The sequence below is a fragment of the Leopardus geoffroyi genome, chromosome C1 (assembly GCF_018350155.1).
Source record: "Leopardus geoffroyi isolate Oge1 chromosome C1, O.geoffroyi_Oge1_pat1.0, whole genome shotgun sequence".
In the NCBI taxonomy this organism is placed as follows: domain Eukaryota; kingdom Metazoa; phylum Chordata; class Mammalia; order Carnivora; family Felidae; genus Leopardus; species Leopardus geoffroyi.
The window spans coordinates 88,260,777-88,286,411 of NC_059328.1; the positions used below are offsets into that span (position 1 = coordinate 88,260,777).

The following is a 25,635-nucleotide window of genomic DNA, read 5'->3' on the forward strand; positions in this document are numbered from 1 at the left end:
TCCTAGAATGAATTAATAAACAAAAATATGTAAAAAAATTTCTGCACATATATGTACTCTGCTAATATATGTTTTATGCAAAAACAGATTTATAGAACTATATCTTGCAAATAAAAGATGACAATGAATACAGTTCAATTAGTTTTCAATGAAATGATCTTTTCTTGTCTTTAATGCAAAAGAGAACTTAATATTTGAATTAATCAATCAATCAGGAAAAAAGATTTAATAAGTTTCAGTTTTTCAGCATTACAAGTTATTTAGAATAATTACATCATAAAGCCCCTTTATTACCAAATACACAACCTAGATAGTGATAGAAAATAAATGGAAGAATTAAGAAGGCAACATTAAGCTGAAGGGAAAACATTGGCAAGTACATAAGCTAAAATAGCCAAAATAAAGATGAACAACTTCTGAACCCTTCCTACTGGCATCCCAGATTCAGCATGTGCAAAACAGAATTTCTGATCTTTTCTTTAATGCCAATTCCCAACAAAATCTGCTGAAAGCCATCTTTACCATGTTGACTGTTCACCCATTCCATTTGTTCAGACTAAAATTTTTTGTGCCATCTTCAAATCTACACTTTCTCTCATATCCACAACTAATATGAAAGGAAATCCTATTGGATCCACCTGCAGGCTATCACTTCTTTTTTTTTTTTTCCAGATTATCACTTTCTACCACTCTTTTGCTCCCACCATGCTCTGAGCCACCACATCTCTCATATGTGTTATTGAAGTCACCTTCTAACTGATTGTTTTGCTTCTGCTCTCGTTCCCTTATGATCTGTTCTTAATGCAATAGCCAGAGGTATCCCTTTAAAACTCATCAGGTAATTTCACTCCTCTGCACAGTAAAAATAAAAGTCTTCATGAGGGCTTACAACATTTTACAGGACCTGCTGTTGCTGTGACCGCACCTATCACTCTTCCCCTGACCACAGAGACCTCTTTGCTGTTGCTCAAACATATCAGGTAACAAACCACATAAGGAACTTTGTGCAAAACCTCTCTTCCTGGAAAGTTCCCCATCCCCCTCATTGTCTTCAAGTCTTATTTCAATTGTAATCTATTTTGTAAGCTATACTCTGATCATCCACTTGGTATTGTATCTCCATGGGGTGCCTGGGTGGCTCAGTAGGCTAAGCATCTGGCTCAGGCCATGATTTCATGGTTCGTGGGTTTGGGCACCAGATTAGGCTCTCTGCTGTCAGCACAGAGCCCACTTCAGGTATCCTGTCCTCCTCTCTCTCTGCTCCTCCCCTGCATTCTCTCTTTCTTTCTCTCTCAAAAATAAACATTTTCTAAAAATTAAAAAAAAAATTGCACCTCTAGATATTTTCAATCCACCTTCCCTACATTTTAATTTCCCATAACACTGTCATCTTCTTTAAAAATGTGAAATAATCTACCTCTTTATTTTGTTTATTGACTGTCTTTTCTTGCTCTTACATAAGCTGCACGAGGGCAACAGTCCTTGCCCATTTTGTTCACTGACTTTACTCCAAGAGCCTAGAACAGATGCTGAATAAATATTTTTTGAATTAATTGAATAGAAGCTGCATCATGCTTGTAGAGGCTAACGCATAGATTTGGAATGAAATTATATTACCTCTCATTTAAATCTGACATTTTTAAATCTTTTATAAAGTCTTAGTCATTACAGCAACAACATATGGTGGATAATGTTATCACCCCACTTTCACATGAGGAAACTAAGGCCTAAGTAACTAAAGCAAGATCACATAATTGATAAATGATAAACCCAAAATTTGAACACCTGTTATTTGAGGCAGGAATCAGGCATATTTAACACTTTGTCATCTTACCTTTATTGAATACATTTGGGCAAGTCATTTACAGGCCATGAGCTTCTTTTCTCTCATCAGTTAAATAGGGATACCAGTGTTCCCCATATATTATTGCAGTAAGAAGCAGAGATACTATTTGTCTTATTTGCCTGGCAAATAATAATAATATTGAAAATGTTTGTAATATTTTCCTGGGAAATAATAGGCAGTAATTAAATGAAAATAATATTCTAATCCTTCCCATATTTACAGTAAGAGATGTCTTAAGTAAGCTCAATCCTTGTGGGATGTATCTCTCTCTCTTTAAAAAACATGCAAGAATGAGGTCAGGGCTCAATGTAAAGGATCAAGAAAATTGTTTATTCAATTTTAATTTAGAACTTAGGCTAGAAGTCAAAGTTCTTTCTCAAAGAGCAGAACTAGGCTCTAGCTAATAATAAATGGTCTGTTTTCTAGAGTGTTCTTTATGCATACTTCCTTAACCAAGCAGCCAGGGTCACAGGGATCTTGGGAAAGATTCAATGACTTAGAGAAATCTATCACAGACCCAGATGGAAAGCCAGGGGCCCCACATCTCCATTTCACTCTACCACTTATCCACCAGGTACTCTTGAGTATATCACCTCTCTGTGCATTACAAACTATAAATGAAACTCATAGAGCTAATGCTTACATAGTGCTGACTCTGTGCCAGACACTCTCCTTGTATCTTAGCTCCTTTGATCCTCCAAACAACTTTCCAGTTAGGAAAAAAAGACATCACTGAGGGTTGGGGTCACCAGATGATGACGAGAAAGAGCTGATTTCCGAAGGACAGAAAATTTCCATAAGCAGAGAGGCAAGATTACATTTCCAGAGGAATGACAGCATTGATGCTGTGTTAATAAACATGCATTGAGTACTGGTTGGCAGACACCTGCTAATGCTCTGTGCATTCCAAATATATATGTAAAGCATGACTTTTAATGGAAGAAGTTTACAGATTTTACAGCCTAGATGGAAAGAAAGACAAGGAGACATTTAATCATTGTGTAGGGCCAATTGTCACAAATATAAAAGAAACGCAACAAAATCTTGGAAGCAAAGATAAAGGAAAGATCCACTATTTTAGCGGAAATGAGAGAATATTTGATAAAGTACATGATACATGAATATGAGAGACAATGATGATTTTGGTAAATAAGGATGAATTTAAGGGCATTCCCAGCAGAGAAACAATCTCAGTGTAAACATGCTTGTATAAAGAGCAAATGGCTCAAAGACAGAAATGCATGAAGAGTATAATGGGCATTAATGAGGAATGTATACAAAAAGACTTTTAATAGTGTTATTGTAAGTCCAGTTAAAGACTATAATACTTTCAGGGGTCATTTCTATAGTTCATTACTAGAGAAGATTCTCTGAACGTGAAGAATACCAGAAATCATGAGAAGGAGATGCAGCGTCCTTTCCTGAGCATGAAGCTGGCTTTGAGCGCTGCTTTTACAGCTGCTCTTTGCCCTTGATGATTGTTCTTTTCCCACTTTGGGTGAATAAAACAGAAAGGACACCATCTGAGTGGTTTCTAAAAAAAAAAAAAAGTAAGTCCAGTTTAATGAGAAAAATAAATGGTTGAAAGGAGGGAGAAAGTCTTCCTTGCAGTTCAGGCAATGAATTCTCCTTTACAAATGCTGTGTGTGGGGAGGGTGTGTGTGTGGGGGGGGGAGGGTGTGGGTGCGAGAGAAAGAGAGAGAGAAATACAGACTTAGTAGTTGTTGTACACATGGAACTATCACTGAGGAAACCCAAGAGCTTGCTGACATTTTCTCTCTCTTCTCTCTCTAAATTGCCACATCATAAGTACTTCACTTTTCAAGGAAACGTAGTAGACTCATTGATCCCACAGTAAAGCAAATTTATTCTTAAAGGACCAAAGTAAATACAATGGCTTTAATCAGCTCTAAGAAAACATACTCAGCATTCTCTTCCTTCCCCTGCCTCAAGTGCTTTGAGGCAGTGCAAGGTCTAAGTTTGAGCAGATGGATGGAAGTTTGAGCAAGTAATTACAAGCTGCAACACAATTTCCTTAAAACGACACACATACTAGACAAATACTTATTTGTGGTTATAGAGTGGGTAAAGTTACTATAAAAATAGTAGCACACCTTATAATAGTGCTGTATGCCATAATTTACCTTTGCTATATCTGAAGTGTCATATCTTGTTCCAGACTTAATATTTAGTAACTAACAATTTAATGTACAAATCTCCAGCCTAAGAAGCAGAATAATTAGAAGAGGCAAGCCCCCCTTTTTACATGGAAAAAGTATAGTGGACCATGCAAAATGCCTGAGGATTATACAGAAGAGAGAGGTGATTTTTAGTTATGAAAAATGTCTGGCAACTTTCTTTCTTTTTTAAGTTTATTTGTTTATTTTGAGAAAGGGAGAACAGGGGAGGGGCGGTGAGAAGGGGAGAGAGAGAGAATTCTAAGCAGGCTCTGTACTGACAGATGCAGGCTCAAACTCGTGAACCCGTCAGACATTTCATTGACTGAGCCACCCAGGCGTCCTGGGGAAATTTAAAAATAACTCTTATCAAACATATAGTAAACTCAATGCAGATATGCAGAAAGTATATGAAAGTAAATGCCATAAGCACTTTTTTTTCTAGAATATCCAGCTTTGTTGATGTTTCTTTCTCTGAATTCCTGAAGTGTCTTACAGACATTTCTGAATTGAAAACAAAAATTTGGAAGCTTATTATGTGTCTAGGAGAAACGCACTTCTACACACCATAGTCTTTAGAAGTCTACAGCCATCTCAGAAATACTGCTTCTGACCGTTCCATACATAAATTCCTATTCAGCACTAAAAACTACTTAGTTATGCTTAAATGTTACATGTGCATGAGCACCTTTTTTTTAATGTTAATTTATTTTTGAGAGAGAGAGTGTGAGTGGGGAAGGGGCAGAGAGAGTGGGAGACACGGAATCCAAAGCAGGCTCCAGGCTCTGAACTGTCAGCACACAGCCCAATGCAGGACTCAAACCATGAACGGTGAGACCATGACCTGAGCCAAAGTTGCTTGTTTAACCGACTGAACCACCCAGGCACCCTGCATGAGCACTCCTAATTTGATGTGCATATATCCTCTAGAAATAGGATTAAAACCTAATTATTGTAAGAAATGCAGTCAAACCCATCACGTTTCATCCACCAAAGGTCAATGCAATAACAGAATATGGTCAGTCTTTTCAGTTTTATGCTTTGAAGAAAATGAGCATTGAGACAATTGCTCTTTTTTTCACCATCCAAAATAAAGTCTCTCATTGAACAACAAACAAAAATAATAATAAAAAATATATCAACAACAATAAACACATATCCTACGCTATAGAAAGTTTGGGCACGTTGGGGTTGATTAAATGATGGCTAATTGAACAAGAATCTCCAAGGATTTGACTCCTTTCTGTAATTTATTGGGAATATTCCATTTCATTGAAGTAGTTTATTTGAACTTTCTGGACACCAGCTTTACCACACAACAAAGGGTAAGAGTCTAGAATTCAGCTCACTTCAAAATATCAGAGCTTATAAGACTCTTCAAGGGCAAAAGCTGTTTCTGGCAGTTTATATGAGATGAGATCTCTCAGTTAAAGGCGACACTTTGTGGGTTTTTTTCAAGACCTATAAGTGTGTTGGGTACTTACAAATGAGATAACTTAGATAAGAGAAATCAAGTATACACATTATTCCCAATATTCCCTTATTTTCCATCATTTCACCTTTTATAATTTTGGTCAAAAATTGCAAAAGGGAATGCAAGAACCTAGATGCTATCACAGGGCCTAGCACACTGAATTCAGGAGGGAGGGAAGGGCAGAAGGAATGAGGAAAGAAGAAAGAGAGGGATAAACAAAAAATTTCTACCTAACCAGAGGAATATTTGGTGTGATCTCACATAGACACAAATTTGAGGCATCCTTCCAAGAACTACAAAATAAAGGAAATAAGATTGCCTTATGAAAATTAAATGTTAACACTATCCTATAATCCCTAAGAACAAAGATAAGCAAATTCTCTTTAAACAGACAAGATTGGTTCACTCATATAAAAAAAAGTCTATTAACATATTCAAAATATTATTAACATATTTAAAGAAGAACTAATTATTCAGAGGAGCATTTACAGTCAAAGAATCAATAAAAGGAGGGCCTGGAAAGCAACCTGTGAATAAGGCTTGTCTGGAGACTTTTCCCATGGACTTTGATCATATTTAACAAAGGAGATAGATGCATAAGGCTATCTTCATTCAATACCCTTTAACGAAAGAGTTAACTAAACAATTCCTTTTTTTTGTTGTTTAATTTAGTGACATTAAATCAACTTCTGATTAAAATGTACAGTCTCCTTGTAGGCTTCCCAAAGGATAAAATGTGAAAGTGCCATTGAAACAACACAAGAGAGCCTTTAAAAAGGAGCACACTAAGAATGTATAGTGCATCAAAGACATTATGGATGGAAAAAAAAGAAAGTTTCAAAATGTCTCCTTTTGGGCGGTGAGTAACCTGAACACAAACCATTTCAGGAAGGTAGTAGAGCTGAAAACCTGATTTCCATGAGCTGTGGAATGAGAGTTCAGGAGAAAAGAGCCAGCAAAGGCAGATAAGTTATCAGTAAGCATTGCTGTGAAGAAAGGACAAGAGAGTATCTAGATCTGGAAAGGCAAGGAATCAAGGTGGCAATTAGCCAATTTTCAAATCTGAAGAGAAAATTGATTTGGTACCAATACAAACAAGCATTAAAGCATGGAGGTGATGAAGATGTGATTAGTTGATAATTATATCTCTTTTCTCTGTGAACTAGATCATTTGTTATAATTAAGAGGGGCTTTCATTTAAACAGGAATATAATTGCTCCTCCTCACAAAACTCCACTAAAATTCCTTTATAGGAATAAAAGGGTTTTGTTTTATTGCCTTTGTTTTTGGTTTTTGAGGGATAGAGCAAGAGAACGTGACCTGGAGAGGGGCAGAGAGAGAGGGAAAGAGAAAATCCCAAGCAGGCTACATACGCACTGTGAGCACAGAGCCCCAGACAGGGCTCGGACCCACAAACGATGAGTTCATGACCTGAGCTGAAACCAAGAGTCAGACGCACAACCAACTGAGCCACCCAGGTGTCTGTGAAAGGTTGTTTTTTAAATTTTTTTTTTCAACGTTTATTTATTTTTGGGACAGAGAGAGACAGAGCATGAACGGGGGAGGGGCAGAGAGAGAGGGAGACACAGAATCGGAAACAGGCTCCAGGCTCTGAGCCATCAGCCCAGAGCCCGACGCGGGGCTCGAACTCACGGACCGCGAGATAGTGACCTGGCTGAAGTCTGACGCTTAACCGACTGCGCCACCCAGGCGCCCCGAAAGGTTGTTTTTTAATGGAAAGGCAGACAGAATGAAAAAACAGACAACAGTAATAAAGTGATGAAGCAAATGGAACTTTATCATAGAAGAATGATGTATAGGATTCTCAAGATGTTGATGAAGGGAGCTTCCAGGACATTAGTGCATAGGTTTTAGAAATCAATCAATCCAGGTGGTAAAGAAAGGCTGGGCTCCCCAGGAGCATTTAAATTGTAAATTAAAGGCAAAGAGATTATAGATACTAGATACGTAGATAGCAAAAAAGGATATAGGTAGACAGAAAGATATATAGACAGATGCACTGATAGATTATTTGATGTGGTTGACCATTTGATGATGTTATGTAATTCTTTTAGATTTGGAGAAAATTACTAGCTAGTACATTGAAACTTAAGCAAAAGAAATACTGAAATATTTAAAATTCTAGAAAAAGTAAAAGTTATTCAAGGACAGAACTATCATCATGGGTGACATGGTGGCTCATGTGGTTCAGCTTAAATAATTTTTATATATTCATAGGCATGTAAATGTTGATTACTTATTTTAAACAAAATTTTTAATAAATTATATTGAGAGTATAGTGGAGAGGAAGCATATGCATGTGCATGTGTGTAGATGTGAGAGAGAGAGAGAGAAAGAGAGAGAGTAAGAGAAATGGAAAGAGAAAGAGAATAGGGGAGAGTGAGTGTGTTTTGGATAGATCATCACCATGTATTGGAGAGCTAAATACTCAGCTTCACAATAGGAAATCTATAGATTTTAAATTTTTTTGAATGAAGAAATAGCAGTAAAATACATTTATTTAAAATTAGGAGGTCTAGTCTCAATAACTAGAAGTTAAAAATTGTTTTTGTGGAGTGGGAATTGGGTTAGGCAGTGGATAGAATAGAGCTATTATTATTATAAGCCTTTAACTACAGTGTGACTTATTAAACTAAGTAAGTATATTATTTTGATTAAAATACAAATTTAATTGAAAAAAGTAAGGGAATAATTTCAAAACTTTCAGGGAGCAGAATTAGCATTCTAAAGACTTTTAAAGAATGAGAAGGAAAAAGAAAATACCTATAAAATTGAGAACAATGTTTTATCCTGATATTAGACCTTAAAAACTTTCCATCAATATCTACCACAGTTTCAAAAAGTGTACCTTAATACCCAAGCATATTAGATTGTTTGCTATACCAAAGATGCCTTTGATCACGACCATAAAATCACTCCTCTACTCAAGCATATTAGATTGTTTGCTATACCCAACGATGCCTTCAATCACTACCATAAAATCACTCCTCTACTCCATCTGTCAAAATTCTAGCAATCCTTCAAATACTGTCTTAATGCTTTCTCATTTTTTCCCTCCCATCCTCAACCATATGGGATATTTTCTCCTTGTGATCCCATTGAACTCTTACTGAATTTACATAATTTCATCTCATAGTTTTTGTATATTCATCTCATTCTAAGCTGCTTAAATTTTGAGGTTGTGTTATTTATTTTGCATTTCTTGGGTCAACTAACAAAACATTTAAATGTGTATTATTTACATATGTAAGTAATACATTATTCACTTCATGGCTGTGTAGAGTTAAATTGAAATCTGATAGGCAATTCTCTTCTGTTTTAAAGAGAAATGTTACTACATTGCTTTTATTTTTATTATTATCATTTGTTTAAATTACTTATATTATTACTTATACTACTACTCCATGTAAGTTGGTTAAGAAAAATGAAATAAAATTGAGGATTTAAGTGTTTTCATTTGGATATTTTATCTGAAAATTCTTTTCATCACAGCTACAGAGGTAAATACTCATTTTCTTTTCTTTAATGTCTATATATTTTTGAGAGGGACAGAGAGAGAGCACCTGCAAGCAGGGGAAGAACAGAGAGAGAGAAACAGAGGATTGAAGTGAGCTTGAACTCACAAACCACAAGATAGATCATGACCTGAGCCAAAGTTGGATGCTTAACCAACTAAGCCACCCAGGTGCCCCTACTCTTGGATTCCTTTAAAACTGAATGTATAAACACAAAATAGCCATAGAGATGGCATATAATAAGCTGTGGATTTATCACATCACTAGTTACAGGTTCATTTTTTTATTAGAATTTCTTTCAAAACCAGTAAAGAGTGGTTTTTAGTCATTGTTAGAATTGAAGAATGTTTATGGAAATAATAAAAGTCATTTCAGGTAAACAATTGAAGATTTATGTTAATCAGTAATAATAACAATTTCTTTTTATTAAATTATTAGATACATTTACTTCTATTTAAAAAAATAATGTTTATTCATTTTTTGAGAGAGACAGAGACAGAACATGAGCAGGGGAGGGGCAGAGAGAGAGAGGGAAACACAGAATCCGAAGCAGGCTTTGGGCTCCAAGCTGTCAGCACAGAGCTGGTCAGGGGCTCAAACTCACAAGCCATGAGATCATGACCTGAGCAGAAGTTGGTTGGTTAACTGACTGAGCCACTCAGCTGCCCCCACGTACTTCTATTTTTAAAAATGACTATTAATTATTAGTCATTTACAATATTCCAGACACTCTGTTGATGTTATTTATATTATTTATCCTATATAATTCTCACATAAATAGCAACAGATAGAAAATAATAGTAATACATAGCGCTGACTATATGCTAAACCCTCATCCAAAAGTTTTTTACACAGGCTAAACCATTAAGCTTCACAACTCTATGAAGTAGGTACTATTACTATTGCTTCCATTTTATAGCTTAGGAAACTGTAGCAAGACAGGTTAAGTAACTTCCCTATGGTCTCTCATGTAAAAAATGTAATACCAGGATTGGAATCTAGGATCCAGAATCCAAGCTTGAACTGTTATATTAAATAGGCATCCTTATTTCTATTATTATCCTCATTCTTTGGATGAGTAATCTGAGATTTAGAGATGGTATGTATGTGGTAGAACCAGAATTTGAACTCATCTGTTCTATTTAATGAGTTTTATGTCACAGACCTAACATTAAAAGAAAACAGTATTATTTAAAATATTGAATTGGGGCACGTGGGGAGTTCAGTCGGTTAAACACCTGACTTTGGCTCAGGTCATGATCTCACGGTTCAAGAGTTTGAGCCCCATGTAGGGCTCTGTACTGACAGCTCAGAGCTTGGAGCCTGCTTCAGATTCTGTGTCTCCCTTTCTCTCTGCTCCTCCTTCACTCATGCTCTGTCTCTCTCTGTCTCTCTCAAAAATAAACAAACATTAAAACAATATTTTAAATAAAATATTGAATTAAGAAAACAAAACAAAAGGTCATAATGTATTTCTAAATTCTATAGTTATATTTTATACTAATTTTTATGATTCACCCCATATGCACATTTCTTTATCCATCATCAGAAAATTTGAGGAACTTAAATCCGTTGCACATTTGTAAGTATTTATAAATCTTAGGGACAACATTCTCAAACACTGACTTGCTTATTCTTCAACTAATATTTTTGTATTCGAATCAAGTATATTTTTATAAAAATACCCATAATTGCCTTTTAAAGCACTCTGTGATTTTTTTAACTTGATTTTATTTACTATTCTGTTCTGGGCTACAGGTTCTGCTGCCCAAGTAGGCAGCTGCCATGTGCAACTTCAATGGATTCTTTCTGATGTCCCAAAATAAATCAAATTATACAGCAAGCAGGGATATCACTGAAGTCTATGTAAATAAAGATATATAAAAAAATTAAATATAACCTGTCATTTGCCTTGTGACTATTGAAAGTAAAACCATTCATGTTGTTCCAAATAAAACCCCTGAGGGTCACAATTTTTTTTCTAAGAGGGTGGCAACTAAGAATGAACACTTTTTAACAGGGAGAGAAAAGATCTTTTGAAGACCTGGTCAGGCCTATTCCCCATGATTCCTCTTTGCTTTACCATATCCCAGACCTGCTCAGAAAGATTACAGGACTTTCTTTCATCAAGCCATACACCACTGAGAGTAACTTCAAAGTGAATTGTCACAACAGTGTGCAGTAGTCTGTAAATACATAAAGCATACTATGGAAGCTGCTCAGTGTGTGGTTTAAAAAAAGTTTTCAAACAGAGCAGGTCAAAGGCAGAGCATCTCAAAAGCTTTTTGTTCTTTATTTTTTTTACTAATCATAGCATGATTTCTCAAGGAACCAGTTTCTGGAATTTTCACGTCTTCTTCCTGTAACTTTATTCTTATCTCCCCCCAACTTGCAATCGATGACCAAAGTCTCTGGTATATCCCTCCTTTCATATCACTTCAGGATTTCTTCAATATCTTAAGGAGCTTTCCTGCCTCAAGTTTCCCTTCTCTTCAATATAGCCTATACAATGCCAATAAATTAATTCTCTGAAATCTGCAATTTCTAGTGTAGAATCCTTGTCCAAAAAACTTCAATTTTTCCCAAATTCCAGAGAATAAATCCAAATTCAATATTCTAAGAGGAGAAATCTGCCTGCTCACCTAAAACAATCTTCTATGTTAGTCGAACTGCTCAATACATCATCTCCACTTTTCCCTCCAAAACAAAACTCCACAAACCTTGAGAACCTATTCACTAATTTAAAACACATTGCTTCACTTCAAGTGTCAACTCTTCCTGAAGTCTTTCCTGAGAATGTCAGGCATCAGGAATTTTTTCTTCCTCTGACTTTCTGAAGGTGGTTCCCTCTGTTGCTCAAGGATTAAGAACCTAACAAGGTGCTAAAAAGCAACCTCAATTTTTTTCCTTATACTTCTGATTAGTACTTTTTTACCAGAGAATATAAGTTATAGAATATATAAATAAATTTATTTTAGCTAAAATATAACTTCAAAAATAAAAGCAATGTGATTAGAAATAGAATGATTCTTTTCAAAAACAATTTTTTTGAGAGACAGAGAGCAAATGAGTGTGGGAGGGACTGGGGGGGTGAAGAGAGAATCTTAAGGAGGCTCCATGCCCAATGCTGAGCCGGATGTGTGGTTTGATGTAGGGCTGCATCTCATGACTGTGAGATGGATGGAGGGCTTGATTTCCAAAATCAAGAGTTGGGCATCTATCTAACTGAACCACCCAGGTGCCCCAGAGATATGATGATTCTTAATCAAACCAAGGAACGTGTATTTAGGAGCCAGTTCTGAATTTGAGATATAAGCTTCCTATTTTGTATATTGCTTTATAATAACAGAAATTGAGTCATTGTATTTGGGGCAAATATAACCAAATGAGCCATGAGGCTGAAATGAAAAGTAATTTTTGTTATTATAAAGAGAAAAAGAAGTAACTAAAAACTCTACTTGAACAGTTCAATTTGTATAAATAAATATTCCCTTCGTAATAGACTTCAAGATAACTGTCAAGATTTTTCTTTTTTTAGACCAATATTGAAGACATCAACAATGATGTTTTCACCTATGTAAAAAATATTGGTTAAAGTTTGTATGAAACATTAAAAGACCCTGAATAGCCAAAGCCACTTTGAGACAAAAACAAATCTGGAGGCACCCAGATTTCAAACTTTCTTACAAAGTTATAGTGATAAAAAATATGGTATTGGCATAAAAAGACACATAGAACAATGAGACAGAACAGAAAGCTCAGAAGTAAACCCATATATATATGATCAAAAAATGTATCACAAAAAGCAAAGAATATACAATGAGGAAAAGATAGTCTCTTCAATAAATGGTATTGAGAAAACTGGATATACACATGCAAAAGAATAAAACTGGACAACTATCTTATAGCATGAACACAAATTAACTCAAAATGAGTCAAGGACTTGGATGTAAGGCCAGAAACCTTAAAACTCCTAGAAGAAAACATAGGGAATAAGCTTCTTGATATCATTCCTGGCAATGATTTTATGGATTTGATACATAAGCAAAGGCAACAAAAACGAAATAAATAGGTGGGACTACATCAAAATAAAAATCTTGGGGCGCCTGGGTGGCTCAGTCGGTTAAGCGTCGGACTTCGGCTCAGGTCATGATCTCATGGTCCGTGAGTTCAAGTCCCATGTCAGGCTCTGTGCTGACAGCTCAGAGCCTGGAGCCTGCTTCGGATTCTGTGTCTCCCTCTCTCTGACCCTCCCCTGTTCATGCTCTGTCTCTCTCTGTCTCAAAAATAAATAAACATTAAAAAAAAATAAATTAAAAAATAAAAAATAAAAAAATAAAAATCTTTTACACAGCAAAGGGAACCATCAACAAAATGAAAAGGCAACCTATAAAATGAGAGAAAATATTTTCAAATCATATACCTGAAAGGGAGTTAATATGCAAAATACATTTAAAAACTCATACAATTCGGGGTGCCTGGGTGGCTCAGTTGGTTAAGCATCTGACTTCGGCTCAGGTCATGATCTTCCAGTTTGCGAGTTCGAGCCCTGCGTCGGGCTCTGTGCTGATAGCTCAGAGCCTGGAGCCTGCTTCAGATTCTGTGTCTCTCTTTCTCTGCCCCTCCCGCACTCATGCTCTCTCTCTCTCTCTCTCTCTCAATAATATAATAAATAAACATTAAAAATTTTAGAAAAAACCTCATACAATTCAGCAAACAATCTAATTTAAAAACAGGAAGAACAGAACAGATATTTTTCCACAGAAGATATACAAATGGCCAACAGGTACATGAAAAGATGCTCAAATCACTAATCATCAGGGAAAATGCAAATGAAAACCACAATGAGAGATCACCTCCCACTTGTTAGAATGCCTATTATCAAAAAGATAAGAAATAATTAGTGTTGGTGAGGACATGGAGGAAAGTTACCCCTGTGCACCACTGGTGGGAATGCAAATTGGTACAGTCACTATGGAAAATAGCATAGAACTTCCTCAAAAAAATTAAAAATAGAACTACCATATGATACATTAACCCAGTTAAGATATTTACCCAAAGGAAATGAAATCACTATCTGGAAATGATATCTGCAGCCCCATTTTCATAGCAGCATTATTTTCAATAGCCAAAACATAGAAACAATCTAAGAGTCCACAAATAAGTGAATGGGTAAAGACATATATATATATAAATTAATATATATAATATATAATAATAATTAATATATTATATATTATGTATATTATATTGATATACATTACATATGTTATATATATGATATATATATTTTATATATATTATATATATATGCCCTCATATATATATGAGGGCATCATGCTAAGTGAAGTAAGTCAGACAGAGAAAGACAAATACTGAAGAAAAAATGAACTCATAAATACAGAGAACAGATTGTAGGCTGCCAGAGGCCTGGGGTGGGGGGATGGGTGAAATGAGTGAAGATAGTCAAAATATACAAACTTGCAGTTACATGAGAAATAAGTCCTGGGGATGTAATGTACATACAGTAGGATGACTATAGTTAACAATACTGTATTGTATATTTGAAAGTTGCTAATAGAGTAAGACATAACAGTTTTCATCACAAGAAAACAAAATTTGTAAAAAATACCTATTAGATTAATACAGCTTTTTATATAACACTAAAAGGAACTTTAAGTTTAATTGTGTATCTTACAGAAAAATTTAAAAATTAAAATTTATGTATTTTTTAAAAATATAGGCAACAATAATAAGATTGACTCTGTGACCTTCTGGGACCTACATAATCACATGATTGTATTGCCTCATATGTTAATACTATAGAAATTATTGCCCTATACCATGATAATAGGTGTTGAAATTTCTTATACTTACTTAATATCATCTTAATAGGAATGGATATTTTAATCAGAAAACAAAGAACAGGGATTAACAACTTCAACAGTAAAGTCAGTCTTCCTTCCTACTTCCTCCTTCCTTCCTTTTTCTTCTATTCTTGTTTATTCTGATCAAATCATTCTCTAGTTCTTTTATCTGTCTTTCCTACCAGCAAAAATATTGCATCTATACACACACACACACACACACACACACACACACACACAACAAATACACACGTTTGTGTAAGCCATGATCCTGCAATTAATCATTTCATACTTCTCTGACTAAAAAATTAGGATTAATTCATACTATGAGAGAAAAAGAATTAAATGGAAATTATTTTAATGTTCAAAAGATAGTTATGGCTGTAACTAAAGTACACTAAAGGGAAATGAAAATATTTTAACATTATAACGATTAAAAATACTGACTGTAGGCATAAGAAAAAGAAAAGATTGATGTGTCATTTACCACAACCAGATGTCAAAATGCATTTTGGTCATATAGCAAACACCATTAAAAAAAAATTATTACTGAAGTTCAAAAGACCATGAAGATATGAAGATCATGAATTTTGGTTGGGTGATTAAATGTGCTGAAATTAGCTGCCTATAACTAACCTGAAAATATGCTGCCTAAATAATCATGTTATACATATCATCTCATGAATAAAAATGATTCCACTAACATTTCTTTCAGTGTGTCTACTTTCATTTTTATTGAAGATGATCATCTGTTTTGAGCAGACACCCTGGCCCTCAGAAACTGATGGTCTATAGTCCAGTATGGGATATGCATAAATACATATAAATAAAAATATACATAGGCATATATATGCAGGATCCTTTGTTCAAAAATTACTAATAAGACAATAGACCTTAAGCAAAGCATGTAGTCTTTCTAAGCATGGGCCCTACTCAACTGCCCAGGTCATATATCCATGAAGTCTGCCCTGCATACAAAACAAACATTTGCTCATAATCCTGTATATTTTCATGGGTCAGATTAAAGTAATTATTTATCCAAATCTCATTTTCAATCTAGAACAACAGGGTGAGACAATACTTATTTCAGGGAGGAAGTCTCTGAGTGTTTATGACCAACAGCTAACAAGCTATAGCTAAGTAGTTTGGGCAGAAAAAAAATAGTAAGAAATGTATTAGAAGAATTTCAGGTCTATTGGTGTAAGTAGATCTCTTAAATAATATATAAGTAATAACATGAATTAAAATTAAATGTTACAAAATATTCTCTTAGCAAATTAATATATCAGAAGCTTTTTATCACACAACAATTTTTTGAACAACACTATATTACAAATTTTGAATGGTCTTTTAGAGTCTTTTTTAAAATGTTTTTATTTATTATTTTAGAGAGAGAGAGACAGACAGAGTGCAAGCAGGGGAGGGTCAGAGCGAGAGGGAGACACAGAATCTGAAGCAGCCTCCAGCCTCTGAGCTGTCAGCAGAGCCCGATGCGGGGCTCGAATTCACAAACCATGAGATGGTGACCTGAGTTGAAGTCGGATGCTTAACCGACTGAGCCACCCAGGAGCCCCGTATAAATATATATTTTCAAAGATGCATATTTACATATGTAGATAGATAAACACATTACATACGTATGAATCCTTATGCACAGACAGAAGCATAGGCTGCAGGCTTCCAGAAACAGACTCCTGATGGCCAGAATGAATTCTTTTTTTTTTAAATTTGTTTTTTAATGTTTATTTATTTTTGAGACAGAGCACATGAACAGGGGAGGGTCAGAGAGAAGGGAGACACAGAATCCGAAGCAGGCTCCAGGCTCTGAGCTGTCAGCACAGAGCCCAACAGGGGGCTCAAACTCACAAACTGCGAGATCATGACCTGAGCTGAAGTCGGATGCCTAACTGACTGAGCCACCCAGGTGTCACAATTTAGAGCCTTTTTACCTTTATTTATCTCATTCCAAAAATGTATTTATTTCTATAACATGTATTACTTAAAAAAAGAAATCAACAATTTAGGTCAGGCTTCAATCCCACATTTGACTTTGATCCTACAAAGACTTTGTACATTATTGAAGTCAGAGATGCTCTTTCTCACCCATGAACTCCAAAAGTACTTGCTGTCTTGCTACCCAACATATTCTGTCTCCTATAACAATTATTTTATTTTCTAGATTGTAAACTTCTGTGGCCACAAAATATGTCTTAAATGTCTTTATAAAAATCACAACACCTTCAAAAATGTCTTAAACATGGAAGGAGTTCAATATAGTAGCTCTATATGGCTCTATCTTAAGTAGATAAACGAAAGTGGTTTAAAATGCTGTGTACTACTTTATATAAAGAAGATCAAGAAGGTCAAATATAATTGTCAGTATGTGGACAGTTTCTTGAGTATACTGCTGTGGTTAGGATATAATGAAAAAAGATTACTTTGTTCAAAAAGATTGAGTTTAGTTTGGCTTTCTAGAAATGCCAAACTGCAAAAAATTAAAGTATTGCATTTCTCCCAATCTTTATATATATTCTTAAGTTTCCTTTTAAACTATTTCTGCAGAAGAAAACAACAATGTATTTTCTATAATTATAATAATTTATACCGAGAATTTGATGAAGAGAAAACCAACTCAAAAGCACCCATTTTTAATATTTACTTATATTTTTACATATATATCCTATTATTTAATGATATTGATGTTTTCCATTCAAATAAATGTCCAATGCACAAAAGCTTACTGAATACGTATTTTTGAAATTGATACAAGTTTATAGTTCTATGATTCTTTATTAATTTATTATTTCCATCTTTTCTTTGTTCTTTTCTTCCTTCTTCCCTGACTTCCTTTCCTCTTTTCAAATGTAATAATTTAATTTGAAAGCTATTAATCAAATTGGAACAAGGTAGACATCTAAAAAGGGAGAGAGCAGTAGCATAGGATGGAAGTCATACGAGAGGTGTTATTGGCAGCTTAGCATGAGATATCAGAGACTGAGAGAGGTTCAGATCACAACCGACTGGGGGTGAGAGTGTGGATAATAGAGTGGCAAGGATGGCAATGAGAGCTTTGTTACATATAGCAAGGCTTGATCATATAAGCAAGTATATTGAGTCTCTCATTGCTGAAGAAAGAAGTTATAAATAAAAAAATGAGAGAGAACTATAAAATGTTATTGCTGGTATTGGACTAGAATTAGACACATTGTGAATTCACGGTCTTTGATGCATAAAGACAGAAGTAGTAATACAGCTATAGATTTGATATATTCATATTCATGTGTGTGTGTGTATATTCATGTACTTCCCTAGTTATAAGAAGTCTTGTTAGCTGCAACACTACAATAATAATGGGCACACCTCGTGCCTATATCTTGGTTTCTAACTACAGTAGTCCCCATTATTGGCAGAGAATATATTTTTTGGACCCCAGTGGATGCCTGACACTGCAGATCATACTGAGCCCTATATAGTCTGTTTTTCTATACCTACGTATCCATGATAAAGTGTAATTATAAATTAGGGACAGGAAGAGATTAATAAATTATAAATAATAATAAAACATAACAAGTAAAACAATATACTGTGTGAAAATGAGTAAAGGATACCTCATTTCAAATGGAGCCAAGAAACTATGAACAGAGAGTTTAATGTAGGTGCCACTCCTTGCAGCCTACGTAATCAGCAGGGAGAAGGAAAATAATAATTACTTTAACAAGAAAGGACATTTTTCACATAGGAAGTTTATCCCTAGCTTTTAAGAAAAAGAAGGGAGATCCCTCCCTGCCCCAACAACAACATATTGACCACTGCTTGCAATCAATAGAAACTACCACAACTTTGAACTTGTTTTCTCCAGCGAACTTTTTCAACACAACCCTCCCCAGGGCGTTCCTAAAATCTTTAAAAGAAAATTTTTTTATTTAACATACAGTGTAATATTAATTTCAGGTGTACAATATAGTGATTCAACAGCCCAAGTGTCCATTGACTGATGAATGGATAAAGAAGATGTGGTATATATACACAGTGGAATATTACACACCCTAAAATCTAATAAAAGTTAATCTTCCCTTTGTTTTTTTGGATTTGTCTATTCTTCACCATAGCTTGCATGTGCCAAATTACAATTCCTGTGCTATTCCCAAACAAGCTTGTTTTGCTAGTAAAGTAACTGGCTATTTTATTTTTAAGGATGACACTGTAATAAAACTTACATGGTCTCTCTCTCTCTCTCTTCCTCTTTTTCTCCCTCTCTCAAAGTATCTTATTGTAATATACTCATCCTTCTTCTTGTGATGATGCGAGATAATAAAATGCCTAAGTGATGAGATGAAATGAATTGAGTGATGTAGGTATTGTGATGTAGTATTAGGTTACAACTGACCTTCTGACAATTTGTATATTTGTATGTTGAGGTATACTGATACCTCAATAAATAGGAATTGTATATATTTAAGGTATACAACTTGATATATATATATATATATATATATATAGTAAAATAGAAATTAAGCTAATTAACATATCCATAGTAGTAGATTATGTCATTATAAACTGCATATATGTATGCATATATAATAACAGAAAATAATCTATAATCAAGACACTCTCTGCTATAAGCTACATCTGAAGGTAAGCTACATATGTGTTTCTGTGTATGTATGTGTTTTCTATAATACTCTTTGTAAAGTCAGTCTATAAACTTGCTTCAGTCGCACTAGGTGGACATATCTCCACCATGCAATTCTTGATAAATAAATATTGATTGAAGTTACAGCTTGTTCAGTCTCACATGAATGGACACAGCAAAGTCTATTTTACAAGCTGATGATATCCTTTGCTAAAAAGTTCTCTACAATTATTTTAGCTACTATAAGAAGTTTCTAATCAAACCACCTTCTTCATATGTCAGGAGAATATTTTGAAGTGTCACTGACATTTGGAAATAATGAATAATGCATTATAACTAAAAATATTAAAAGCTCAATACAAAAAAAGATTTTAATCTTCTAATATTAGAGAGAATACATTTTTTTCCTAATTTATCAAGAAAAGGCATTGGGTCAAGCGATTACAGTGAACATAAAACAATAATTGGTCTTACAAATTACAAACTATTATCAATAGCAATGTGCACATGGTTTTTACAGCGTGCATTTGACAACCTCTGTGTAATAAGAACATGCCAGATTAAGACCTTCATAGCCTCTTACTTGAATCCTAATTGAAAGAAACAATCAGATCTTGTTTTTTTTAGCCAGATCTGTCATTTGTGCTTCACATAAAAGAAGAGAGGGTGTTTAGAGGCCATCATCAAAATCACAACTGAGAATCCAGCACAGGAAGAGTCAATCAAAAGTATTCATCTCATTTACTGTAAAATATTTTACTCTTTAGAGCAATAATGATTGTAATATCTGAAGATTCATTGAAAAAAATAATTACCAAAAGAGGTAGTGAGAGTTCTGCTAAGTTTTATAAATATGGTGTGTTGTATTTTTATCTCTCTTCTTATCACACTATAAGTTTACATAACACTGAAGAGTCTAATAGTCCATAATACATTATTTTTTAATATGATAAAACTGTTCTCTCAAGACTGTAACCAGCCCTAAGAAACTATAATTTCCTTGAAACATCTTAGCTATTTTTCAGCTCAAGAGAATTAAAGAAGGTGATACTTCCCTGTGAAAATGTTGCCCTTTAAAAATATCCCAATAGGGGCGTCTGGGTGGCTCAGTCAGTTATGTGGCCAACTCTTGATTTCAGCTCAAGTCATGATCTCACAGTTCAGGAGTTTGAGCCCTGCATCCGGCTCCTGTGCTGCTGACAGTGTGGAGTCAGCTTGGGGTTCAATCTCTCGCTCTCCCTCTGCCCCTCCACCACTCTCTCACAATAAGCTTTAAAAATATACATGCCAATAAATAAATAGATAGAAATATTCCAATCCTGTATATGAAAAAGCACAGCTTCTTTTGTACAGGATGCATCCTGGAGCCCTGTCTGCCCAGTTAGACTCATTTCTTTCCACTCATTGCTGTACACTTCACACCACTGTTCCTCATCTCAGGCTTTTCTTTATCCAGATTCCTTTTTTTTCTTTCCTTAACCACCTCCTATTTATTTATACTTCAAGTACTACCCAACCTGTGAGTCCTTTGTGCTGTGAACCCTTCCCTCACCCCACCCCAGTGTTCCCACCTACAAGAGAGATTTGTTTCTGTATCTCCTCCCCACATTGCATCACACTGTCCCTCTCCACAAATGCAAATGGACTTCCCTCATTGAATTCATCATACTGTATTGAATTTATCTCGTTACTCTGTATTTCCCTTTAGTCTGTAAACTACTTGAAGTCAGGGCTTATATACTGTTCATTTTTGCATCTCTCACACCATGAGCAGTAGAGTTTCTGTCGTTTAGTATGTTTCCTCTAAAAGTCCATTGAATTTAAATTACCTCAGGAAGATTGTTCATATGATAAATAAGTGAATTAGTTTGTAAACTATATCAAAGACCCATAAGCCAAATGTCGGTAAGATTATGTTTTAAAGTGTGACAAACAATATTTCTCTAAAAAGAGTATGCTGCTCTACATGAAATTTACAAAGGTATGAATCTTGCTAGTTGCTCTTTGAAGGACAGCTCCTATTCCATTGCAGTCTACATGGTTCAAATAGATCTGATCCAATCCTCTGGCTCAAGAGTTAGGTACAAGATCCAGGACTTTACAATCACAGTACTCTGTCCCCTCCTCCACCCCAGCCTCAATTACTCATTGATTCAGGAATGGGCAGTGACTCAAGGTTGTTCAATCAAACTCTCACTGAGATTTTAGCTGGTAATACAAGAAAAAAGGCTTTCTTTCACTAGTACTGCTAGCTGTAGGTTCTCTGGGGCTATAAGGATCATATAAACTCAGAGTTTTCAGGGACTGTTTCTGCTGCCACATACATACTGTAGACTGTAATTGGCCCAGAGGAAATCACAACCAAGGACAGAGACAGAATATTCTATATCACACAGCCCACACAACTCCCTGAATTTTGGTGATTAGACAAGAATAGGCATCTGTCCTAAAGACACTCAGCCTTGTGATGACCTAGGATGGAGAGGTTTTGGCCAAACAGCCTACCCAGTAATAGTCTCTTTTTAGGAATTTGAATTGCAAAATATACACAGATAAACATAAATCACTACAGGAGTTAGGACTTCAAGAATGTACACATGGGTTCAGGAGACAAGAAGGGTTATGGAGAGGGCCAGGAGAGAAATTATGAATAAACAGAAGCTAAGCAGTAAACAGAAGCTACTCAGAGGAAAACATTAAGAGAAGCCATTTGCAGAGGAGAATAAAAGTGAGAAAAATCATAATTGCTAACAATTATAAAGTATTTAAATTATGTCCCAGGCACTCTTCTAAGCATTGTAAGTGGCTTATCTCATTTAGTATGGCAGCCATATTGTAAACATTCCTTCATACCGACTGCATTCATTGAGTTCCTACCATATGCCAGGCACTAACAGGCACTAATCTGGGATTCAAGAGTATAGTTATTGAAGAAAAAAAAAGTTATTTGAGAACTTGGCATTTATGCCATATCACTTAAATTCTAACACACTACCTGGAATACTAAATTATTATGAATTATTGTGGACTACTGAATGAAGTCACAGGGAAGAAATAAATGGCTATTAAACATTTGACTATGCACCAGGAATCGTGTTGATATCCTTGACTTAGCTTTTATCCTTTACACCATGCAGTTATTCTATGGGATAAGAATGAACTAAGACATGCAGGTTTTCTAATATGCCTTTTTATTCTAATTATGATTAGAACATAACTAGAATTCTCCTCCCTTTTTTTTCTATTTTGATAAAACTGGCCCATGATAAATTGGGAGAAAAATGAAATGAGAGCTGAAGAGATTACTTCCACCACTGTACATTTTTAAGTAACTGAGATCTTTGAGGAAAGCCCTGGCATTGGCATCATTCATTAAAATTCTTCTTATTGTATAGTACATGGTAGAAAATAGCCAAGTGTTTCTATTAGTTTTTAGATTTAGTGAGCTCTTTTTTTTTAAAATTTTCTTAATGTTTCTTTTTGAGAGAGAAAGGGAGAGACAGAGTATGAGCGGGGGCAGAGGCAGGGCAGAGAGAGGGAGACACAGAACTCAGAGTGGACTCCAGGCTCTGCACTTGTCAGCACAGAGCCAGATGCAGGGCTCAAACCCAGGAACTGTGAGATCATGACCTGAGCTGAAGTTGGACGCTCAACAGACTGAGCCACCCAGCAGCCCCATATTTACGGAGCTCTTTAAACATACATTTCTTTCTCCAGAGTGTGAATATAATTTTACGTCAGTAGAATCATAAAATTGAATGTTTTCTTTTAAGAAAAAATATTTAAATAATTTGCCAAAGAAATTAAAGATGGCAAGTGGTATGCAAAAGTTCATAAGATTTAAAGGTAATATTAGAACAGTTTTTCATTTTGTCCAAATAATATCTTTTCCTCTGGATGCATTAACCATTCCTCCACCACGTTAATTTGTTTTTAACAACTTGTATGCACACTAGAAAGAAAAAAATGATGTTCACCAAACTAACATTCTATCAAAATAATTATTAAATTAGACATAGCATTTAAATTTTCACAGAACAAGACTACTGATTTTGCAAAAGAGTGTGAAATATGTATAGCTGTTTCTCTTGTACTCTGTTGGTGCTTTCTACATAGTTTTATTATATTCCATGGTTATGATAAACTAGAAAAAATTAGCAACTATGGCAATTTAAGTCCATTTATTTTAATTCTGGGTCTATACTGTACAATTTGGGTTTCTTGCCGTTGACTAGACATTTATTAAGATACAAAGGCATTCAGGACAAACTGTAGGGTATCACTTTTGAAGGTACAATTTTCCTAAAACATATAAAGTGTACTTTTCCTCTGAAGGAATTGTCTGTATCACTTTTTTCTGGAGATCATTTCCTTCTATGTTCTGAAATAGTTTCTAAAATTTAATATGCAAACATCATATGGAAAAATTATTTTTCCAGAATTATTTATTTATCAGTACTTCTTTAGGGTAAAAACTATTTCATAAAGAATTAATTTTGAATATTATTTTATTTCTAAACAATTGCATCAAATGGGACAGGGTAGACCCCAAGACCCACGCCAGCTATCTAATTTTATCATTTTGCCTACTATTTGTTGATCTGCCTATTCAAATTTATTATTAATTTCCAGTATCAGCTTTCAAATATAAGTGAACACAGTCTCCAAGATGCCAGGCTCATTCAACCTTCATGCAACTTCTCAGCATAGGCCAGCTTTTTGTGTAGCTAATGTCATATTAGCATTGAAAACCTACTACTGTGTGAAGAGTAGAAGGGAATAATGGCTTTGAGGTAATTAATTTATTTTTTCCTATTCTTTTCTCAACAAAAAGCAGACTTTCACCTATAGTTGTTACCTCAAGGAAAGATCAGACATATTGTAAAGCACGAATAGTCCATGATCCCCTCTGTTGTGATCCAAATATCTAAGCAAGCATCATCCAAAGCAATGTAATGCAAACTGTACATGTAATTTGAAAATGTATAGCAGCCACATTTAAACAACTACAAGCAAGTGGAATTAATTTTAATAAAGTATTTTATGTCATACAAATATATTTTGAAGGTACGATTTACAAATTAATGAGACAGTTTACATTTTTTAATATCAAGTCCTTGAAATCCAGTGTATATTTTACACTTAGATCATATTTTAATTCATGTCAGCCACATTTCAAGACATCTATAGCCACATGTGGCTCCTTCTTTGGCGATGACAACAATGTAACAATTGTTGTATGGTCTATCCTATAAAGAATACCCTGATTTCAGAGCTGTTAAAATATGTTCTAAGAAAGTGAAAATTGGAGCTAATGGAAAAAGCTAGTCCATAATAGAGAGAGAGAGAGAAGCACACACACAAACATAAACACTCACACAACATATGTATGCTATATCATTAATGCAAAATTTATTTCTTACTGTGGGTTCAAGTAAAAAATAAATAAATAAAGGCATCTCCTCTGACCCAAATTTCTCTTCCTTTCGAATGAGTTTTAACAAGTTGTTTCTTAGATATCCCCCATAAAATTTGGCACCTACAAATCTAGTCACACCTACACAGATAGCATGAGTGTGTAAATTTCAAAAAGAATATCTGTTAGAGCACGAAACTTTAATGCTATATGCATTTCCTAATTTGCCTTATCCATTTAACTTTGTTTTTCTACTTTCTCAAATGAGCATCCAAGTTAAGCACAGATAGGACATAAACTCTATTAAATAATTTGGAACATTGGAAAAATGAAATTGTTTCTCAGATTTTGTAAAAAAAAATCTGGTTAAAATATTGTATGCGTGATTTAACCAAATATTTGGAATGTTGACCATTTCTTCTGAAAGTTTATTTTCTAAAAACTTTTTTGTGTATTTACCTTAAAATGATTACGAATAAATCATGATACATAAAAGGCATAGAAGAAATGATCTTGAAATAATATAGTCCTATAACTTCAATTTATAATGAAAAGTTGAGTTCCAACCATGAGAAGTGCCTCACCAAGGACCACCACATTTATAAGTAGCTGTCATGTCTAGAACACTGGGAACTTCTTAGTTTTATCCACTTAAGCTTCAAAATTCTGATACTTAAGTTAGAACA

At 34.7% G+C, this 25,635-nt stretch overlaps 1 non-coding gene across 1 annotated transcript; it reads left to right on the top strand.

Annotated features, from left to right (window-relative positions):
- The first annotated feature begins 3,161 nt into the window (after positions 1-3,161).
- On the top strand, positions 3,162-3,378 carry LOC123600076. The gene has a single exon (XR_006713467.1). It is a non-coding gene; the product is annotated as a small nucleolar RNA U3 (small nucleolar RNA).
- The last annotated feature ends 22,257 nt before the right edge of the window (positions 3,379-25,635 follow it).